Below are 15,715 nucleotides of genomic sequence, written 5' to 3' on the forward strand. Positions count from 1 at the left end.
AGTTAATTGGGATGTTTCTTTCTCTGGTACAGGAATGTCACCTGTCATTAAATAGGGATGTTTGTGTCTCTGGTACAGGAAGTTCACTTGTCAGTATATTGGGATATGTTTGTTTCCGGTACAGGAAGGTCATCTGTCTGTAAATTGTTATGTTTATGTCACTGGTACAGGAAGATCACCTGTCATTAAATTCTGATGCTTGTATCTCTGGTACAGGAAGGTCATCTGTTGGTAAATTGGGATGTTTGTGTCTCTGGTACAGGAAGGTCATCTGTCAATAAATTGGGATGTTTGTCTGTCTGTAACAGTAAGTTAACCTGCTAGTAAATTGGGATGTTAGTCGATCTGGTACAGGAAGGTCAGCTGTCATTAAATAGCAATGTTTGTAACTCTGGTTCAGGAAGGTCACCTGTCAGTAAGTAGGGATGTATGTGTCTCTGGTACAGAAGGATCTCCTGTCCGTTAATTGGGAAGTTTGTGTCTCTGTTACAGGAAGATCTCCTGTCCGTTAATTGGGATGCTTGTGTCTCTGGTACAGGAAGATCACCTGTCAGTATATTGGGATGTTTTTGTCTCCGGTACAGGAAGGTCATCTGTCTGTAAATTGGTATGTTTATGTCATTGGCACAGGAAGGTCAGCTGTCAGTACATTGTGATGTTTGTATCTCTGGTACAGGAAGGTCATCTGTCAGTAAATTGGGATGTTTGTGTCTCTGGTACAGGAAGGACACCTGTCTGGAAAATTGTATGCTTGTGTCTCTGATACAGGACGGTCATCTTTCAGTAAATTGGGATGTTTGTGTCTCTGGTACAGGAAGATCTCCTATCCGTTATTTGGGACGTTTGTGTCTCTGGTACAGGAAGATCACCTGTCAGTATATTGGGATGTTTTTCTCTCCGGTACAGGAAGGTCACCTGTCTGTAAGTTGTTATGTTTATTTCACTGGTACAGGAAGGTCACCTCTCAGTAAATTGTGATGACTGTATCTCTGGCACAGGAAGGTCATCTGTCAGTAAATTGGGATGTTTGTGTCTCTGGTACAGGAATGTCACCTGTCATTATGTAGGGATGTTTGTGTCGCTGGTACAGGAAGATCACCTGTCAGTAAATTGGGATGTTTGTGTCTCTTTAACAGGAAGGTCAGCTGTCAGTAATTTGCGATGTTTGTGTCTCTGGTACAGGAACATCTCCTGTCAGTTAATTGGGATGTTTGTGTCTCTGTTACAGGAAGATCTCCTATCCGTTAATTGGGACGTTTGTGTCTCTGGTACAGGAAGATCACCTGTCAGTATATTGGGATGTTTTTGTCTCCGGTCCAGGAAGGTATTCTGCCTGTAAATTGATATGTTTATGTCACCGGTACAGGAAGGCCACCTGTCAGTAAATTGTGATGACTGTATCTCTGGTACAGGAAGGTCATCTGTCAGTAAATTGGGATGTTTGTGTCTCTAGTACAGGAATGTCACCTGTCAGTAAATAGGGATCTTTCTGTCGCTGGTACAGGAAGATCACCTGTCAGTAAATTGGAATGTTTGTGTCTCTTTAACAGGAAGGTCACCTGTCAGTAATTTTGGATGTTTGTGTCTCTGGTACAGGAATGTCACCTGTCAGTAAATTGGGATTTTTGTGTCTCTGTTACAGGAAGATCACCTGTCAGTAAATTGGGATGTTTGTGTCTCTTTAACAGGAAGGTCACCTGTCAGTAATTTTGGATGTTTGTGTCTCTGGTACAGGAATGTCACCTGTCAGTAAATTGGGATTTCTGTGTCACTGTTACAGGAAGTTCACCTGTCAGTAAATTGGGATGTTTGTTTCCCTGGTACACCAAAGTCAGCTGTCAGTAAATTGTGATGCTGGTGTCCCCGGTACAGGAAGGTCACCTGTCAATAAATTGGGATGTTTGTGTGTCTGTTACAATAAGTTGACCTGTCAGTAAATTGGGATATTAGTCGCTCTGGAACAGGAAGTTCAGCTGTCATTAAATTGCAATGTTTGTGTCTCTGGTTCAGGAAGGACAGCTGTCAGTAAATGGGGATGTTTGTGCCTCTTCTACAGGCAGACCGCCTGTCAGTAAATTGGGATAGTTATGTCTCTAGTACAGGAAGATCGCCTCTCCGTTAATTGGGATCTTTGTGTCTCTGGTACAGGAAGATCACCTGTCAGTAAATTGGGATGATTGTGACTCTGGTACAGGAAGGTCACCTGTCTGTTAATTGCGATGTTAGTGTCTCTGGTACAGGAAGATCCCCTCTCCGTTAATTGGGATGTTTGTGTCTCTGGTACAGGAAGATCACCTGTCAGTAAATTGGGATGTTTGTGTCTCCGGTACAGGAAGATCTCCTGTCCGTTAATTGGAATGTTTGTGTCTCTGGTACAGGAAGATCTCCTGTCCGTTAATTGGGATGTTTGTGGCTCTGCTACAGGAAGGTCACCTGTCAGTAAATTGGGAAGCTAGTGTCTCTGGTACAGGAGGGTCAGCTGTCAGTAATTTGGGATGCTTCTTTCTCTGGTACAGGAAGATCACCTGTCAGTAAATTGGGATGTTTGTGTCTCTGGTAAAGGAGGGTCAGCTGTCAGTAAATTGGGATGTTACTTTTTCTGGAACAGGAAGGTCACCTGTCAATAAATTGGGATGTTAATGTCTCTGGTACGTTCATGTCGCCTGCCCCATTCATCATTGGCTTTGTTCCCCATGATTACGCCTCTATGTCAGCTTTTGAGTCTCATCTTTACACTAAACTATTGATGGTGTTTATTTGATACGTATTGGTTTTAGATATACATGATCTTGATATATGGGTGTCACTGCGAAGGCAGCAATTACTGCTCATCCCTATTTTACATAGGATTACATATGATATACAGCACAGAAAACAAGCCATTCCACTCAACCTTCATATGCCAACGTTACTGCTCCACTCGAGCCTCCTTCCATCTTTCCTCATCTAACTATTGGCATAAACCTCTGTTCCCTTCTCCCTGATGTGCTTATCTCGCATCTCCTTATTTGCATCTATACTATTCACTTGAACCACTCCCTGTGGTAGAGATTTTCGTATTCTCTCTACTCTCTGGGCAAGAAGTTTCTTCTGAATTCCCTATTTGATTTCTTGGTTACTTTCTTATATTCATGCCCTCTACTGATGTTCTTACCCACAAGTGGAACCACTCTCTGCACCTACTCATTCAAAATCTTTCATCATTTGAATGACCTCTATTAGGTCACCACTCACCCTACTTTTTTCAAGAATAAAGAGACCCAGCCTGTTCATCCTTTCCTGGCATTTCTGCTATCATCGTTGTAAATCTTCTTTGCACCCTCTCCAGTGCCACGATATCGTTTTTGTAATATGGCGACCAGAATTGACTGGAATCCAAGTGTGATCTGAGCAAGTTTCGATACAAGTTGAGCATTACTTCACTACTTTAGAAACATAGAAACATAGAAAAATAGCAGCAGGAGTAGGCCATTCGTCCCTTCGAGCCTGCTCCGCCATTCAATTTGATCATGGCTGATCCTCTATCTCAATACCATATTCCTGCTCTCTCCCCATGCCCCTTGATGCCTTTTGTGTCTAGAAATCTAACTATCAATTGTTAAACAAAGATAGATTTCTATCACCCTCTCCAGTGCCTCTAAATCGTTTTTGTAATGTGGCGGCCAGAATTGACCAGAATCCAATGTGATCTGACCAATGTTTGACACAAGTTGAGCAAAACTTCACTACTTTGCAATTATATCCCTCTAGAAATAAACACTAGTGATTTGTTTGCTTTTTATATGGCCTTGTTAACCTTGTTAACTACTTTTAGTGATCTGTGTATTTGTACTCCGAGATCAATTTGCTCCACTACCCCACCCAGAGTTGCACCCTCCAAGTGATAAGTGACTTCCTTATTCAATACCAAAATGTAATACCTCACATTTAGCTGTTTTGAAATTCATTTGTCAACTACATGCCCATTCTTCAAGTTTATTCATGTATTCCTCTAATTTGTTGCAGCCCTCCTCAGTATTGACTCTCCCACCAACGTGGTGTCACCTGCAAATTTAGAAATTGTGTTTTTGATTCCAAAGTCTGAATCATTAACATAAATTGTGAAACATTATCGTGAAAAATTAGCGTGAATAATTTCTCATGCCGGTACAAAGATTCGTTTGTTTAGTGTGGGACTGGAGAACATGTAGGCCAGACAAGGTAGGGGTCGGAGGAAGTTTCCCTTTTCTGTTTCACAATAAAACAATCCAGCAAATTTAATGTCTATTTGATCAGGTGCCAACACTCAAATGTACAGATTTATTGAATTCATCTTATATCAATAACATTGTTTCCCAATCTCTAAAGCAGTCCATGGACAATTCTCACAATGCAGAATTAATCCTGGGGTTTATACTTTCATTATTTTATTAATTTACCCAGTGCATTCACTGGATTTGTGACCACGTTCTTTAACCGCACTCTGAATTTACTCTGAGTCACTGCATAAATAAAGGTGTTCGTGCAAAAACTCAACAGCTGAAGCATATTTCAGCTTTTTTCTTGCAGAATTAATTTGGGGTCATTGAAGCCTTTGATTTTATAGTCAATTGTAAAACGCTGATGAAAGAAATCTACAACATACGTCATCCACAAAAGGATGAAAGTCCCCAAGATGGTGAAGAGAAAGTTGGTAGACTTTCTCCTTCTCTCCATCTCTGGGTCGCTCTGAATCTCTCCATTGCTGTGGGCTCGGAGTCTCCTGCGAGATCTATTGGCCGCTAGAATGTTTCTGACGGTCAGAGCATTGAGCAGTAAAATCAGCAGGAACGGGAGACATGGTGTTAAAAGGCGATCAGACCAGTCAAATGCTGTCCATAAAAGTGACGTATAACGGATATCATTCTGTCTGCAATACCACGGAACATTATTAATTATGTAGATGGGCTCGTGCATAAAATACCAGGGAACGCTTTTAGAACATACCAGTGCACAAATCATTCCTATAACAACAGCCGCGGTTTCCTCGGTGTAATATTTTGTTTTCAGCTTCTGGCAACAAATGGCCCAAATCGGTCGAAAGTGAAAGCGACCATTAACCAGACAGAACAATCTTTGGCTGCATAAATTAACGCAATGTTGAGATACATACGGGCGTAATGGACAGGAAGATATCAGGAAAATAAATTCTAGGAATCCGGTTTTCTATCACTGCGGTGATAATGACCAGGAGATCCATCACCGCCATGGACACCAGGTATTGAAAGATACATCTGGAGAGACCTCATCTTCCTCGGGACAGGACCACAACCGCCACGAAATTATCTGTAAAGAGAAACAGAGGGCGACGAAAAGTTACAGAATAGATACCCAGTAGAAGTAATATATTGACTCTATAAAGTGTCTACAGATCAGAAATTATCTCACTGAATTGCGGAACAGGCTCGAGGGGTTTAATGGCCAACCCCTGCTCCAATTATCCTATGACACCGCTTTGATTTTAATAGCTATTGGAACTGATATAAATATCCAAATTTGCGCTGATATAGACTAGAGAACTCGAGTCAATGAAAAATAATATTTTATCTCATAGGGAAACAAAAGCCATTAAAATAAATGGAAATTTAAATAAGTTCAATGGGTCGTTTGTGTAATGATGAATAAAATGAATGATAAAGTAACACAGACAGATTTAAGATAATGAACTGAAAACCACACAATAAGTATAGTATAGTAACAAATACAATAAATATCAAAACAAATTTGAAATGAATATTGCACCAATGAATCAATGATTGTAGAGCCTTGTATTGCTAAGACCCGCTGACAGTTCTCTCAATATATTTGAACCGCTTCATATTGACAGACCCAGTCTGTATGAGGCAGCCCCCATGAATAAAGGGAAGACCACTACCTGTAGATCTACGAATGGTGGCATTGTTTGAAACATATTATTGTCCAGATCAGCAGGAGATCTGTCGTTCCTACTTCAATGTTCCAATACAATCCAGAAATTACATTCCAACCACCTGATGGAACATCGGTTTAACATCTCGCGGGAGAACCACTGGTCCCGCAATGCAGCGCTCCCTCAATACGCCCTAGTACTGGACTACAGACTGAGGGCCTGGAGTGGGACATTAAACTGATAACTCCCGGACTAAGAGGCCAGAGTTGTACTAACTGAACTAAGATCATACAGCTACAAATAAATACACGGAATTCAATGGAGATAAACGAATCGATGGGCAGAGCAGTGAGAGAGATTAACTGAACGGATGGAGAGAGCAGGGAGAGAGATAAACAGAACGGATGGGGAGAGCAGTGAGCGATAAACCAAACAGATGGGGAGAGCAGGGAGAGATAAACAAAACGGATGGGGAGAGCAGTGAGAGATAAACCGAACGGATGGGGAGAGCAGGGAGAGATAAATCGAATGGATGGGGAGAGTAGGGAGAGATAAACCGAACGGATGGGGCGAGCAGGGAGAGATAATCCGAAGGAATGGGGAGAGCAGAGAGAGAGATAAACTGAACCGATGGGGAGAGCAGGGAGTGATTAGTCGAATGGATGAGGAGAGCAGGGAGAGATAAACTGAACAGATGGTGAGAGCAAGGAGAGAGAAACTGAACGGATGGGGAAAGCAGTGAGAGATAAACCAAACGGCTGGGGAGAGCAGGGAGAAATAAACAGCACGGATGGGGAGGGCAGGGAGAGATACACCGAACGGATGGGGAGAGCAGGGAGAGAGAAACAGAACAGATGGAGAGACCCGGGGAGATAAACCGAATGGATGGGGAGAGCAGTGAGAGATAAACTGAACGGATGGGGAGACCCAGGAGAGATAATCCAAACGGATGGGTAGAGCAGGGAGAGATAAACTGAATGGATGGGGAGAGCAGGGAGAGATAAATGGAATGGATATGGAGAGCAAGGAGAGATAAACCGAACGGATGGGGAGATCAGGGAGAGATAAACCGAACGGATGGGGAAAGCTGGGTGAAATAAACCGAACGGATGGGGAGAGCATGGAGAGATAAACGGAACAGATGGGGAGAGCAGGGAGAGATAAACCGAATGGATGGGGAGAGTAGGGAGAGATAATCCAAAAGGATGGGGAGAGCAGGGGGAGATAAACCGAATGGACGGGGAGACCAGGGAGAGATAAACTGAATGGATGGGGAAAGCAGGGTGAAATTAACCGAACGGATGGGGAGAGCAGGGAGAGATAAACGGAATGGATGGGGATAGCAGGGAGAGATAAACCGAACGGATGGGGAGAGTAGGGAGAGATAAACCGAATGGATGGGGAGAGCAGGGAGAAATAAACTGAAAGGATGGGGAGAGCAGGGACAGATAAACCAAACGGATGGGGAGAGCAGGGAGCGATAAACCAAATGAATGGGGAGAGCAGGGATAGATAAACTGAACGGATGTGGAGAGCAGGGAGAGATAAACCGAACGAATGGGGAGAGCAGGGACAGATAAACCAAACGGATGGGGAGACCAGGGAGCGATAAACCAAATGCATGGGGAGAACAGGGAAAGATAAACTGAACGGATGTGGAGAGCAGGGAGAGATAAACTGAACAGACGGGGAGAGCAGGGAGAGATAAACCGAACGGATGGAGGCAGGAGCCAGGGATGGATGTTCCCGGGAAATGGATTATTAATGAATCCTGTCACATACTTCATTGTTCTGAATTATCATTAACGTGCAGATCTATAACTTACCTTCAATGAACTCATTCCTTAAAAACAAATCACAAATTCATTGGCCCACAAATTCGGATCCCAACGCGTGAGAACGCACGGGGTACTCACGCGTGGACCGAATGGAAGTGCCGGTTTCTTGCATGCACTGCGCATGCGCGGGAAAGCGGCACTTCCGTTCCTCTGAACGAAGGGGTTCAGAGGTCGAACCCGTGCGAGCGGGAGTCTGCGCGTGCGCTTTGAACTTACGCTTTTTTAACAGGTTTTTCCGTGAGGTTAAGTCTTTAGATTTCAGAAACGTAAAAACCAGGCATAGGGCCTGCATTTTAAAAGGTAAGTGGTGAATTAATTAAAAGTAAAACATTTTTTCCACAGGATTATTATTTTTAAATACTTTAAAGCAAGGTAAGTTTATTTTTAGCCCCGTTTTTTGATAAAATTATTTTTTCAAAAATTTACATTATTGTTTATAATAGTTATTTAATGTAATTTATAGTTTCTTTAAAAAGTGTGATTTTTAAACAATTTATTTGAAGGTTTACTGTTATTTTGGGGCCCGTATATTCATAAGTTTAGACAGGTCTTCCTGTCATTCTTATGAATGGCCTTTTCCCTCCTCTGATTGGCTGCCCATGGCTCACGAGATCACAGGGGACAAATCGCACTATGACCCTGGGACACGCAAGCACAGTGCGCCGGGAGTTGGAGCAAGCCCGAGCGGAGTTCCACAGGAGCCCAGAGCTCAACTGCCAGCGCGCAAGGTAAGTGCAGGTCGGGGGCTTGCAGCCGCGCGGGAAGCCCCCGACCCGAATTTCTGGGCCAATACTTATTGCATCAGATCAGCAGTTGATTTTTAGTGACTAAAACATTTGAGACATTCAGCCAGGAGCGACATCATTCTGGAATCCAAGTAACTCATTGAATTCATTATTAAATCCGTTATTCAAATTGTTAATGAATGAAAAACAGAAATTCCCTGTAATTCCTGCAGCCATGTCTATTAATTGATGTGTTTTGATCATGTGTTCAGTTATGAGACGGTCAGAGGGCCACGTTCACCGTCCCCATCTTCCATTCACATTATCTGTGGGGTCTTCAGCTCATTGGTGGGATTGCCTTTGGACAAATGGGCGTGGTTTCTGCATTCTACACAATGTTACTCCTCTTGGCGTTCACTGCTTATTTCACAGCCAATGAACAGATGAGGAACATAGGTACAGGAGGAGGCCATTCAGCCACAGAAGTGCCTGGAAATGAACATCTCCAACACAAGAGAGCATAACCAACTCCCGCACACATTAACTAGTGTTACTATCGCCGAGACACCCACCATCAAGTTCCTGAGGGGCATCATTTACCGGAATCTCGAATGGAACAGCCACATAAATGCCATGGTAGTTTGCGGCGAGTGGATCAACTCCAGCTCCTCAAAGCCTTTCAACCATCTACAAAGCACATGTGAGGAGTGCGATGGAATGCTCTCCATTTCCCTGGATAGGTGCAGCTCCAACAGCACTCAAGAGGGTCGGCGCTATCCAGGATAAAGCAGACCGTATTACTGGTACACCATTAACCAGCTTAAACGTCTGCTCCCTTCACCACCGGCGCCATGTGGTTGCAATGTGCACTATCTATAGGATGCACTGCAGAAACTCGCCAAGATATCTTCGGAAAGCACCTCACGAACTCTACCACCTAGAACAACAAGGGCAGCAGCTGCAGGGGAAAGCCATCCCCTCGCAGTTTCCGCCAAGTGACACACCATCCTGACATGGACATGTAGTGCAATCCCTCCTTCATCTCTGGGTCAAAATCTTAGAGCTCCATATGCAACAGCACTGTGGGAGCAGCTTCAAAACATTTACTGTAGCAGTGCAAAAGGAAAGCCCAGCACCATCTTCTCAAGGGCAACTGGGATGGGCAATAAATGTTGGAAATGTCAGCGACACCCCAGCTTGAGAATGAAAAGAAATCTCCGAATATCCAGATTCTGATCAGAACATTGGAATCGCATTGCAGCTTTCTGATGTTCAGGCTTCGATACACATTAAATGCTCAGTTGGGAGATATGAGATGAAATGACAGAATGGGTGTTAGAATTAGCGAGAATCTCCCTGGTCGTTTGGCAGGAGAAACCCTGGAAGTTCCTGTTCCCGATCGGTATCCAGGCACTCGCCTGCTGGGAAGGTCCCTTGTGTGAGTAGGGGCTGGAGACAGGATCCGTTTCAGCTCAGACTCCCCGCTCTACTGGGCGAATAGTCTGTCCACTCGCACTGTCCAGAAACGAACATGAAGAATGGCGACCTTGGTGAGGTCACGGGGAGGGGGCAGGACTTCCTCCGGTGCTGGGGAATCGGACCTAGCAGGAGGCACTGCCAGCTGGAGACGAGGGGAGGAAACTGAGACAAAAACCCGCATTCACACAGCACGGGTGAGGGATCGCCACACGGGAATGGTTCATTAAAAATGTGATGATATTGGATATGCGGCGGGCGGCCTTCTTTCAAATACATCCCGAGAAGTCTCAACTAGCTCATGGCCTTCATTGCTTTCTCCCGGTTCTTCGATCCTCAGCTACCGTCTCCAGCCCATTCCCCCACACTCACCCACTGTACACTCCGACACCATCTTTCCGCAGTTTCCCGCAGAACTCTCTCCTGCCTCCTCCACATTAATTATCTCCATAAGCCCCACCTCTGCTCCATGGAACCAAGCAGATTGAATTCCCCACAGCTCAACTCCACTCCCTTTTCGCGGTGCTGAATGACATTGTCAATGGTTCCCTTTCCGTAGGAAACTTCCTGACCCGTTCAAACCTATGGTCCTCACCCATCCTCAAAAACCCACCACTGCACCAAAAGTCATTTCCAACTATCGCCCTGTTTGAATCCCTCCAGTCCAGATTCCCTCCCTTGTCACACCACCAGATCATTGGAGAAGAACGTTGTCGGCCAGTCTCAGAGTTTCCACTGAAATCAGGTAGCTCCTGATAGGGAGAGGCAATCTCAAGACACTCCAGGCCCTGTGCAATGGATCAGCTGGTGAGGAGCAGAATGGTGACGTGTGGTGTGCAGCGTTCATGAAAGGGCCGAGTAATTCATCTCAGGCGGTATCGGATCAATCGCCCGATATACGCAGCGACTGATATTCGGTTCCATTGCAGTCACATATTCTTATTGTTCCTGCGAAGGTCGCAGATAACTGTATCGCATTTCTTTTAATGATTCAAATCAACTAACAACAACTGAAGTGAATGATCTAGAGGTTCTTTCTCTCGTCCGCTGTAACATTGCCGTAGGAGACCCAGAAATACCGGGAAAACAGTGTAAAAGATACAATGAATTCCCCAGATTTTAGATGGTCCTCGTGGATTGGACGATGGCAAACGTAACCCGGCTATTTAAGAAAGGAGTGAGAGAGAAAACGGCGAACAATAGACAAGTTAACCTGACAGCACCAGTAGGTAAAATGCTAGAAACTATTATTAGGGACGATGTAACAGCACACTTAGAAAATGAAGCGTGGGATGGTGACATGCGGTGTGCAGCGGCCTTGACACTCCAGTAAATGAAAAATTACATCTCCTTATCTTGAGTGCGAAATTCACGGGTCACATGGTCGTCTTTCTCTAAATTATTCAAAAACTTTACAACAACTGAAGTGACTGTTCTATCGTTTCTCTCGTCCACTGTAACTTTGTGGAAGTGGCCCAGAAATCACCAGAGGACAGCGTAAAGGTGCAATGGAAACATCGAGTGCTAGTGGTGGCTCAGTGGTAGCAATCTCATTTTTGAGTCAAAAGGTCGAGGCTCCAAGCTCCACTCCAGAGACTTGAGCAAATAATCCAGACTGACACTCCAGTGCAGGACTGAGTGAGCCCAAGTCCGCCCCATCTGCCCTCTCCAGTGGAAGTAAAAGACCCCATGGCACTATTGGAAGTAGATCAGGGGAGTTCTCCCATATCCTGGCTAATACCTATCTCTCAAAGAGCATCACTAAAAACTGATTCACTAGTCAGTTATCTCATTGCTATTTGTAGGACCTTACTGGTACCAACTTGTCTGCCCAGTTTCCCTAAATAACAACTCGAACATGAGACATGATTATTACCTGAAGAGGTAAATTTAAAGGTTAATAAAGACGCTAAAAATACAAATAGATGCTGATGATTTTACTCAGTTCTTTTCTCGCACAGTGACAACCCAGCATGGCTCTGACTCGGAGCGCAGAGGAGGAATGTAAGCATCTCCCAGCGTTCACTTCTACTCCACAGCGGCACCCGGTGGTGCGACTCGGTGACTGCACGTAGAGCAGAAACCGGTCTTAAAGGTCCCTGGCGTCACCGAGTGTCACGTTAATGGAAGATCCGATCGAAAACGTCACAAGTAAAGTACCAACCGCATTGTAAAACCAAGCAACGCTGTTGACACAGGATCTAGCGTTACTGAGATGTGGTTTGCGAGTATTTTCAGGGTTTTTTTCGGGGTCTGAGAGCACTTAGTGGAAGGTTGTCATGGTTCCTGAAGCACCAGAGAATAAGATTTTGGAAGACCGGTGGGAAGCTGGGGATCTGGGATGGTTGGAAGTCAAACAATGTTAGGATGGCGGTTTTGCAGCTTTGAGAGTTAGTGGGGGGTGGTGGTATTTGGGCGCAGGGTTTAACAGCCTGTGTGAAGCGTGGGAAGAACACAGGAACATAAGAAATAGGAGCAGTGGTAGGCCTACAGCACCTCGAGCCTGCTCCGCCATCCAATAAGATCATGGCTGATTTTCGACCGCAACTCCACTGTCCCGTCCGATCCCCATTTCCATTGATTCCCCTAGAGATCAAAAATCTACCTATCTCAGCCTTGAATATACTCTAAGACTTTTGGGGTAGCGAATTCCAAAGAGTCACAATCATCTGAGTGATAAATTCTTCTTCATCTCTGTCTTGAATGACCGACAGCTTATCCTGAGGCTATGCCGCCCTAGTTCTACACTCTCCAGCTAGGGGAAACAACCTCTCAGCATCAACCGTGTCAATCCATTAATACTTTCATATGTTTCAATGAGATCACCTCTCATTCTGCTACATTCCAGAGTATAGGTCCATTCTACTCAATCTCTCCTCATAGGACAACCCTCCCACCCCAGGGCTCAATCTACTGAACCTTCGTTGCAGCGCCTCTAAGGATTCTATGAACTTTCTTAGATAAGGAGACCAAAACTGAGCTCAGTGCTCCAGGTGTGGTCTCACCCAAGCCCTGTACATTTGTAGCAAGTCTTCCTTACTCTTGTACTCCAACCCCCTTGCAATAAAGAAGAATATGCCATTTGCCTTCCCAAGTGTTTGCTTTAGCTCCATGCTAACTTCCCGTGTTTCCTGTACGAGGACACATACATCTTTCCGGGCATACACATTAAATAGTTTCTCACCATTTATAAATTATTCTGTTTTTCGATTCTTCGAACGAAAATGAAGAACCTCACATTTCCCCACATTATACTTCGTCTCCCGCCTTATTGCCCATTCATGTAACCTGCCTATATCCATTTGAAAGCTCTTTGGCCTAGAAATTCAGTTGTTTGCACCAGCCGCTAGCGCCTTAGAAGGAGGAGATGTGGAGCGCTAGGCGGCGAGCGGCCGGGCGCTACACGTTCTGTGCCTCTCCCCAACTTCAGTAAAGATTTAGCGGCGGCGCAAAGCCTTTGCGTGCGCTCAGCTGCGCGCGCAGATCCTGACGTCACTTCATCCTGCAACGCCCCTTGTGCGCCCCAAACCGGAAATTCAGTGGTGCCGGCCTGTTGCGCGCTTGGCGCCCCTAGTGACTGGTAGAGGGGAACGGTTCCCAGTCGCTGCGGGGCGCGGGGGGCACAAATTAAAGGGCACTCCTCCTGCAGGAGAAATGGCAGCCATTTTGCAAAACTCCTTCTTTGTGAGAGACGGATCTTTGCAGAGAGACAAAGGTAGAGAGCTTTCTGGTTTGGCTCAACACTCGCACAGGTACTTGTGGCTTCAGGCCACAGCTTTGCACTTGTCTTTAACTTCAGTGTCATAGCATTGGTTGGAAACATATAATGGGGGCTGCAATGGGTGCAAACGTTGGCCTTCTCCATTGCATTCAAAGGGCTCAGAGACGCCATGAGAGAGTGGCAGTCATAGCCAGAGGGAGAAGGGGCAACAGGCATCGGCTAAGGAGGCGTTACCCACCCAAGGTATACGGCCAGCAGTTCTCATATCTGAACATGTCTGACGAGCAGTGTGTTCAGAGGCTGTGATTCCAAAGGGCGGTGGTCACTGAGATCTGCCACCTGCTTCACGGAGATCTGTAGCCACAGCTGAGGAGCAGGACGTCTCTGTCGGTGGCAGTGAAGGTGACGGTGTCTCTCAACTTCTATGCCACCGGCTCCTTCCAATCCGCTGCTGGGGACATTTCCAACATCTCCCAGTTTGCCGTACATTGCTGCATCCGCCAGGTGACCAATGCCCTTTTCAGAAGGAGACAACAGTTCATCTCCTTCTCCATGGCCGTTGTCAAGCAGCAACAGCGTGCAATGGGCTTTGCAGCATCAGCGGGCTTCCCCATGGTGCAGGGCACCATTGACTGCACGCATGTGGCTTTGCCTGCACCTCTAGAAAATGCCGAGGATTACCGCAACTGGAAGGGCTACCATTCGCTCAACGTGCAGTTGGTGTGTGACCACAGGCAGATCATCCTAGCTGTCAATGCCCGCTTTCAAGGCAGCAGCCACGATGCCTTCATCCTGCGCCAGACTTCTGTGGCAGACATGTTCCAGGCCCAGCCTCACCCACGAGGATGGCTTCTTGGGGACAAAGGCTATCCTTTGTGCACCTGGCTGATGACCCCGCACCGTGTGCCCAGCACCCCTGCTGAAGAGGGGTACAATGACAGCCATCAATCAACCAGGAACATCATTGAGCAAACAATCGGCGTCCTGAAGCAACGGTTCCGCTGTCTGGATCGTTCCAGAGGAGCCCTACAGTACTCGCCTGAGTGAGTCTCCCATTTCGTGATCGTGTGCTGCATGCTGCACAACCTGGCTATCCGCAGGACTCAGCCACTGCCACCAGACATTGGAGGACCACCAGAGGAGGAGGAGGAGGAGGAGGACCAGCACAGGAAGGAGGCAGAAAGTGCAAGGGCCGCTCGTCGGTTCTAGGCCCCCTCTCAGGGAATGGCTTGTGCCAATGGCACAAGATGAATGTAGCCGCTCCACAAGCCCTCAGCCGAGAAGGGCAACCAGGACTTCCAAAAGAAAGCATGGACAGTGCGATTTAAGAACATTTATTACTTTGATACCTCTGTGCCCTTCCCACATAACAAACTAATGGAGAGAAGCCCCCGCCAAAAACACAAATTGAGCAGTCTCGGCCTTTCAAAAAAAACAAATACACCAGTCTCGCCCTTTCAAAAAATACAAATACACCAGCCTCGGCCTTTCAAAAAAAACAAATAGACCAATCTCGGCCTTTCAACAAACACAAAGCATTTGGCCAGACCTTCTACATTTTGGCCTGCGAGGGTGATGCCTTTCGCATCTGTGACTGGCCCCTGCCCGCCCTGCAGCTCCTCCTCAATGGGACCCCAGTGGCTGCAGCAAGGCTGGGGGAAGGCTGCTGAGGTTCAGATGGCGAGACGGCAGATGCCCTTGGGGGTCGACCTGGACCAGCTCTGGCCCTGGAGGGGCCGGCTGCTGACTGCTCCAACTCTGCTTGGGTGGCAGCAGTCTGTCCAGCGGCTGGTGGCAGCTGCAATGGAGGAGTGGCAGTGTCGGCTGCAGGAATGGTGCCAACCTGACAGACCACAGGTACTCCCTGGTCGCCTGAGACAATGGCACTCGCATGGGCCAGCACTGCAGCATGCGCAGCAAACTGCTGAAGAACAGACTGCTTGGCTGCTGCTGTGCGGCGAGTGCCCTGGCGATGCCTGGCCAATCCAGCGAGGGTGGCAGCAGTTAGTGCCCGTGTGGCCCTGGTCTGTGTCCGCATGACACCAGCCAGTGAATGGACGGCACGACT

Source organism: Somniosus microcephalus, chromosome 4, assembly GCF_052327205.1.
Source record: "Somniosus microcephalus isolate GS21.2 chromosome 4, FLI_Smic_1.0, whole genome shotgun sequence".
NCBI classification, from domain to species: Eukaryota; Metazoa; Chordata; class Chondrichthyes; order Squaliformes; family Somniosidae; genus Somniosus; species Somniosus microcephalus.